This window comes from Zingiber officinale, chromosome 7A (genome assembly GCF_018446385.1).
Source record: "Zingiber officinale cultivar Zhangliang chromosome 7A, Zo_v1.1, whole genome shotgun sequence".
In the NCBI taxonomy this organism is placed as follows: Eukaryota; Viridiplantae; Streptophyta; class Magnoliopsida; order Zingiberales; family Zingiberaceae; genus Zingiber; species Zingiber officinale.
In genome coordinates, this window is record NC_055998.1 from 61689444 (window position 1) to 61696552 (window position 7109).

General features: G+C 41.6%; 1 non-coding gene across 1 annotated transcript; it reads right to left on the reverse strand.

Annotated features, from left to right (window-relative positions):
• Positions 1 to 6160: 6160 nt before the first annotated feature.
• Positions 6161 to 6266, reverse strand: LOC122003244. Its single transcript, XR_006117894.1, has one exon. It is a non-coding gene; the product is annotated as a small nucleolar RNA R71 (small nucleolar RNA).
• Between the last annotated feature and the right edge of the window lie 843 nt (positions 6267 to 7109).

Consider the following 7109-nt stretch of genomic DNA (forward strand, 5'->3'; position numbering starts at 1 on the left):
ATTGGTTGTGTTGTAATTCATAATACGGCCTGCATGCCGTTATGTGTTTGCGAGTGTTGTATTATATTCGCGACCTGCGCGTCGTGCCTTCTCTTATATTCTTGTTGTAAATTAGATTTAGACTCGAATGTAACTCGATTTTCAAATTGTAATGTACAAATTGGAGCGGCGGAGGGTCCACACAAGACGGAGTTCCGAGGCGGGCACGAGCAACACAAGGTGGTCAAAGGGAGGAGCTTGGAGAAGCTGTTGACCCTAGGTTGACCAATCGATCTTCTCATTGGCTTGAGAAGATCGTAGTAGGGCCATGACTAAATCACAAATAGATTAATTAATTGCTTGTGTATGTGATGCATATTTAATAAGTAGTTAATTAATTAGTGCCTTACGATTAGATTAGATCTAAGTCGTGCACATGATGCACCCTTGCGATTAGATTAGATCTAAGTCGTGCACAAGATGCATCCTTTTCGATTATATTAGATCTCAATCGACTCAACTCTAATGCCTAACCGTGCCGTGATACCTATCACTACATCGATCACATGTATTGTTGAATCTGCCAAAGCAGAGCAATACATATTATCTTGGTAGGGTACGGAGGGACAATCTTGGTCCCGCATATCAACGCATGGGTGAATACAAACTCAATTAGATTGAGTATTCCTAGTTACTCGGTTGGATCGAGTCAACTATAGGCATTCTTCCAATAGTTGGAAAGGTTGGACAAAATCACGTTTATATTAACTCTCGGGCGTATTAGCCAAAGCTAACTCGAGTTTTAATATAAATGCGGATATTGATTCTATAAACAAGAGTTGCATAGAGATGTAATTGGTAATCATTACCTACCGATCATACTAAGCCTTGGGCGTATTAGCCAAAGCTAACTCAAGGGTTAGTATGATGTGGATCTTGTCCCACAAGAATTATAGAATTCAGTCGGAGCATCATTTAATTAAAGGCCTAATTAAATGATTTTAAAAGAATATGATATTTCTGCAAATTTTTCGTTGTAGATAACCATGACGTCGAACACGAATTCCTTCTCCCTGCGATCTGTCCTTGAGAAGGACAAGCTCAACGGAGCGAATTTCTTGTACTGGTACAGGAACTTGAGAATAGTTCTTACCTAGGAGCGTAAGCTGTACGTTCTGGAGCAGCCCATTCCGGAGGCTCCTCCTGCCAATGCCCCGCGAGCCGACAAAGATGCTTACAAGAAGCATCAAGACGACGCATTAGATGCGTCTTGTCTAATGCTCGCGACCATGAACTCAGAGCTTCAGAAGCAACATGATGGGCGCTTTTGATATGGTTGAGCATCTTCGCCAACTATATCAGGGACAAGCGAGGCATGAGAGATTTGAGATCTCGAAGGCACTGTTTCAGTGCAAGATGTCAGACGGGGCTCCTGTAGGTCCTTATGTACTCAAGATGATTGGGTACATAGAGAATCTACAAAGACTGGGGTTCCCACTTGGCCAAGAGCTGGCCACTGACTTGATCTTGCAGTCCTTGCCGGATAGCTATAGTCAATTTGTTCTCAACTATAACATGAACGAGATTGACAAGCCACTGCCCGAGCTGTTACTAACTACTGAGATTAACCTTAAGAAGGTTAAGCCCATTCTGATGGTCCAGAAGCACAAGGGCAAGGGCAAGCCCAAAGGTAAGGGAAAGTCCCAAACCAAGGGCAAAGGCAAGGCACTGAAGCCTAAAGGAGGGGTCGCCAAGGATGCTACCTGCTTCCACTGCGGTTAGACCGGAAGAGGAACGCAAGGTATACTTGGAGGATCTTAAGAAGAAGCGAGTGAGACTTCCACTTCAGGTATATATGTTATAGAAGTCAATCTATCTATTTCTACATCATGGGAATTAGATACTGGATGTGCTTCTCACATTTGTACTGATGTGCAGACGTCAGAAATAGCGAGCATTGGCAAAGGGCGAGGTGGACCTACGAGTAGGCAATGGAGCACGGTTCTGCTGTTGCTGTAGGAACTTATCAACTATCTCTGCCCTCCGGGCTTGTACTAGATTTAGATGATTGTTGTTATGTGCCTGCTCTTACTAAGAACATAGTTTCAGTTTCTTGTTTAGACAAGAAAGGATACTCTTTTATAATAAAAGACAAATGTTGTTCTGTTTATTTAAAAGATATGTTCTATTGTAGTGCACCACTAATAAACAGACTCTATATTCTAGACCTTGAGAGCCCTATTTATAACATAAATACCAAGAAGTTCAAGTCAAATGACCTGAACCAAACTTATCTCTGGCACTGTCGCTTAGGTCATATAAATGACAAGCGCTTATCCCATCTCCATAAGGATGGTTTGCTGGACTCATTTGATTTTGAATCATATGAGATATGCGAGTCATGCCTACGAGGCAAGATGACCAAGACTCCTTTTAGTGGGCACAGCGAGAGAGCGACTGATTTGTTAGGACTCATACATAGTGATGTATGTGGCCCTTTCAATGTCGCTGCTAGAGGCGGTTACAGATATTTCATCACATTTACTGATGACTTCAGTAGATATGGTTATGTGTACTTGATGACACATAAGTCCGAATCCTTTGAAAAGGTTAAAGAATTCAAGAATGAAGTACAGAACCAGCTTGGCAAGAGTATTAAAATACTTCGATCAGATCGAGGTGGTGAATACTTAAGCCATGAGTTTCGTGACTATTTAGCTGAGTGTGGGATTCTATCTCAACTCACTCCACCCGGAACACCATAGTGGAATGGTGTATCCGAAAGGAGGAATCGTACCTTATTAGATATGGTACGATCTATGATGAGTCACACAGATCTTCCGACATATCTATGGGGATATGCTCTAGACACGGCAGCTTTCATTCTCAACCGAGTTCCATCCAAGGCCGTGATAAAGACACCATATAAAATATGGACTGGGAGAGATGCCCAGGTGTCTTTCATGAGGATTTGGGGCTGTGAGGCTTACGTACGACGTCAAGTCTCAGACAAATTAGGATCCAAATCCGACAAGTGCTATTTTATTGGATATCCCAAGGAAACTAAGGGATATTACTTCTACATTCCCAGTCAGCACAAGATAGTTGTGGCAAAGACTGGGGTCTTTCTAGAAAGGGACTTTGTTTCTAGAAAGACTAGTGGGAGCGCGTTCGATCTTGAAGAAGTTCAAGATGCGAACAATAGCATTGATGCCTCGATGGAAATTGAACTGGAACCACAAAGTGTTGTGGATGATGTTGTTCCACAAGGAGTTGAGGACCAACAGCCAGTTCAAGTAGACATACCTCTTCGCAGGTCTGGTACGTCGTCAGCCTGAGAGATACTCATTTCTCTTGTCTGACCATGATGACATTGTGCTCATAGAGGATGAGCCTACCACCTATCAAGAAGCTGTGATGAGACCAGATTCCGAGAAATGGCTAGAAGCCATGAGATCCGAAATGGAATCCATGTACACCAACCAAGTATGGACTTTGGTTGATCCACCTGAAGGGGTAAAACCCATTGGGTGTAAGTGGGTCTTTAAGAGAAAGACTGACATGGATGGACTTATTTATAAGGGTCGCTTAGTAGCTAAAGGTTTCAAGTAGATTCATGGTATTGTCTATGATGAAACCTTTTCTCCAGTAGTTATGTTTAAGTCCATTCGGATCATGCTTGCTATTGCAGCCTACCATGACTATGAGATATGGCAGATGGATGTCAAAACTGCGTTTCTGAATGGAAACCTACTCAAGGATGTGTACATGACACAACCTGAGGGTGATGTGCGTAGATTATATACTCTTTTATGCATGTTTTTACGCACATTTACATATTTTGAGCATGCTTGATCTATGCATTTTTATACTTCCAGCTTTCCTTTTAGTATATTTACTCTTTTGGTTCGGAGATCTACTTTTTGTGCATTTTCTGTACACAGGAGTCGATCTGGTGAAGAATCTACATCTTTGGGCATGCATTGGAGGAAACAAAGGGAGAAAGCACCGGGCCGTGTACCTCACACGGCCCTGCACTGGTATGGAGCTCGGGCCGTATGGAGTTTGGCACCAACAGAAGAGGAAGATGACATGGCCGTGTGAACCTCGCACGGCCGTGTCAAGATTTGAAGCCAACCAGAGCAGAAGCCTTACATGGCCGTGTGGATCTACACGGCCGTGTGAGATTTCCAGAGACCAAGCGGTGCGGTGTGCACCACACGGTGGTGTAGCATTCCGAGACTAAGCGGTGTGGCGTGTGCACCACAGTGTAGCATTTCCAGAGGCGAAGGGTTCGGCGTGTGGAGTCACACTGCGGCTGGCGGAGAGGGAACTAGACATGGCCGTGTGAATCTCACACGGCCGTGTCACGGGGTCGTGTGGCGCCCGATTCCCTCCTCTATTTAAACCCTTCTTCATGAATTGAAAGGGGATCTCTCCCCCTTTGGGAGAAGGCAAGATTTGGTGGTTTCCTCCCATTATTGGGAGGATTTCTGGGCGATTCTAAGGGAGATCTCGACGATTTCGACTCCGGAGCGAGGATTGGATTCAAAGACGAGGCTTCTTCGTAGATAAGTTTTCTCTTTCCCCCTCTTCTTGATTTCTTGGATTGGGGATTTAAGAAATGCTTGTAATCTCTATTTGTTCGGTTTTTCTTCCTCGATTCATGGAGTAGATCTTGTATTCTAGGATTAAGGGAGTATTTGTATGGTGGATTGATGTAATCTCTTATGGATTTGCCATTTTCTTGTTTCAATGACATTGTCTTGCTTGTATCAATTAGATCTTGAATGATTAATGGTGATTTGTGCTTGATTCTCATTCTTGATTGATTGTTTGGATTTCTTGTGGACTTTGTAAAGATAAACTCTCACTCGATCATCCGAGGGATCCACGTGACAAGTGCAAGCCCGTGTAAGGACGTTTGAGAGATAATCTTGAAGAGGAAATGGGAATATTCAAGAGAGTAGGATGGATCTTGTGATTAGTTTCTTGTATCTTGATAGATTAATAAGTTGTGGGCTTCTATGTTGATATCCGAGGAAGGCATAGTAATAGGTGCGCTTCTGTGTAAGGACAACGTAGGTTCATGTCTAATTAATCTTATTTAGATACATTTCTTAGTCCTTAGCCAGTTGTCTATTGCAAGAGAGAACCGACAACTTTCTACATGTTTGGCAATTGAGGGATAAGAATTGGTGAGTCATTTACATTCAAGAAATCTTACAAAGAAACCGAAACTCCTAGAATCTCCCTTTATCATAACCCAAAACACTAAACTCTTGTTTGTTGATCTTTAATATTAGATTTGTTTACCTTTACTTTGCATTTGAAACGATTGGATAGTTGTTTAGCTAATTTGCATTGAGACATTTCTAGTGCTTATTCCAGTCCCTGTGGATACGATAATCTTTTATATTACTTGCGACATTTCCGTACACTTGCGGAGCGTGTTGGCGCCGTTGCCGGGGGCTGCGCTATAACATTAGGAATTATCAATTGAGTTAGACTAAACTTAACATTTGTTTTCCTTTCATATTGCATAGTTGTAACTAATCAGTAGATTTCTGTTTTTACTTTCTTGTATAACTTTCACTTCTTGTTAATTCTTTTTGTACAAATTCAATTTTGCATTTTTGATCCTTCTATTTTTCTTTTTGTGTCGAATTGCCATCTGCTATCCTGTTCTTGTGTATGCGAAGATCTAACTTTGCAGGGGAATTCTTTCCTTTTGACCCTGAGATTGATAGAACTTTCCATAAAAGAAGAATTCTGCAAAGGCAAATTGAAGAACAGGAACATTTTAACATGGCGAATAGACCACTTAAGGATTATGCAGCACCCTATACGAGAGGTTTTCGATTTAGTATTTCAAGACCTTCAGTGGAAGCTAATAACTTTGAGATCAAACCCGCAATCATATCTATGGTGCAGCAGAACCAATTCGGTGGAGGACCTCATGAGGACCCTAATTAACACTTAGAGGTCTTTTATGAAATATGTGGTACCATGAAAATGAATGGAGTTCCTTCAGATGCAGTTAGATTATTGTTATTTGGGTTTTCTCTAAGAGATAGGGCAAAGCAATGGCTGAATTCTTTGGCCCCTAATAGCATCACCACTTGGGAGCAGTGTGAGCAACAATTTCTTGATAAGTTCTATCCACCAAGCAAAACAGCTCATATGAGGAATTTAATTGCAAGCTTCAAGCAAACTGACTCAGAATCTCTTTTTGAAGCATGGGATAGATATAATAGTATGCTCAGACAATGCCCACATCATGGGTTGGAAAGATGGTTAGTGTTGCATACTTTTTATAATGGTATCAATTATCATACCAAAGTGTCCCTTGATTCAGCTGCTGGAGGGGCACTTATGAACAAAAGCTTAGATGAAGCCGAAGAAATCATTGAAAGTGTAGCACAAAATCATCATCAATGGGCAAATGAAAGAAGTGGAGGCTATTCCTCTGTAAACCCAACAATTAAAGCATCAGGGAAGTTTGATGAAGATGCAGTCACTCTTTTGTCTGCAAAATTGGATGCTCTTACAAAGAAATTTGAGAATATGGGGACTAGTGCTAATATGGTCAATGCTATTAGTACATCTTGTGAAGTATGTGGGAGTTCAGAGCATTCAAATGACTCATGTCCATTGGGAGCTATCACTGCACAAATCAATCAACTTGAACAATGTGATGCAATCATGAGTTACAATCAAAGGCAGAACAACCCATACTCAAATACTTATAACCCTGGATGGAAGAGTCATCCAAAATTTTCTTACAGAAACAATCAAGATCAAGGACCATCCATGGGGGCAAGACCAAATTTTCAAGATGGGCAACAAAATTTTCAACATCTATCTTCTCAAGGCTTACCAAAGTCAAATGTTGAAAAGATGCTTGAAGAAATTATCTCAGGTCAGAATGAAATGAAGCAAGATATAGCAAAGCTCATCTAGAGAATGGATAATTCTGAAAAGTATCAAAAGATCCAGGATAGTCAAATTGCCCAACTAGCTTCCTCATCATCCAGAGCACCAGGACAACTTCCAGGAAAACCTGATGTGAATCCTATGGAGCATTGCAATAGGATTGAGCTTAGGAGTGGACGGACCTTGGGAGACTC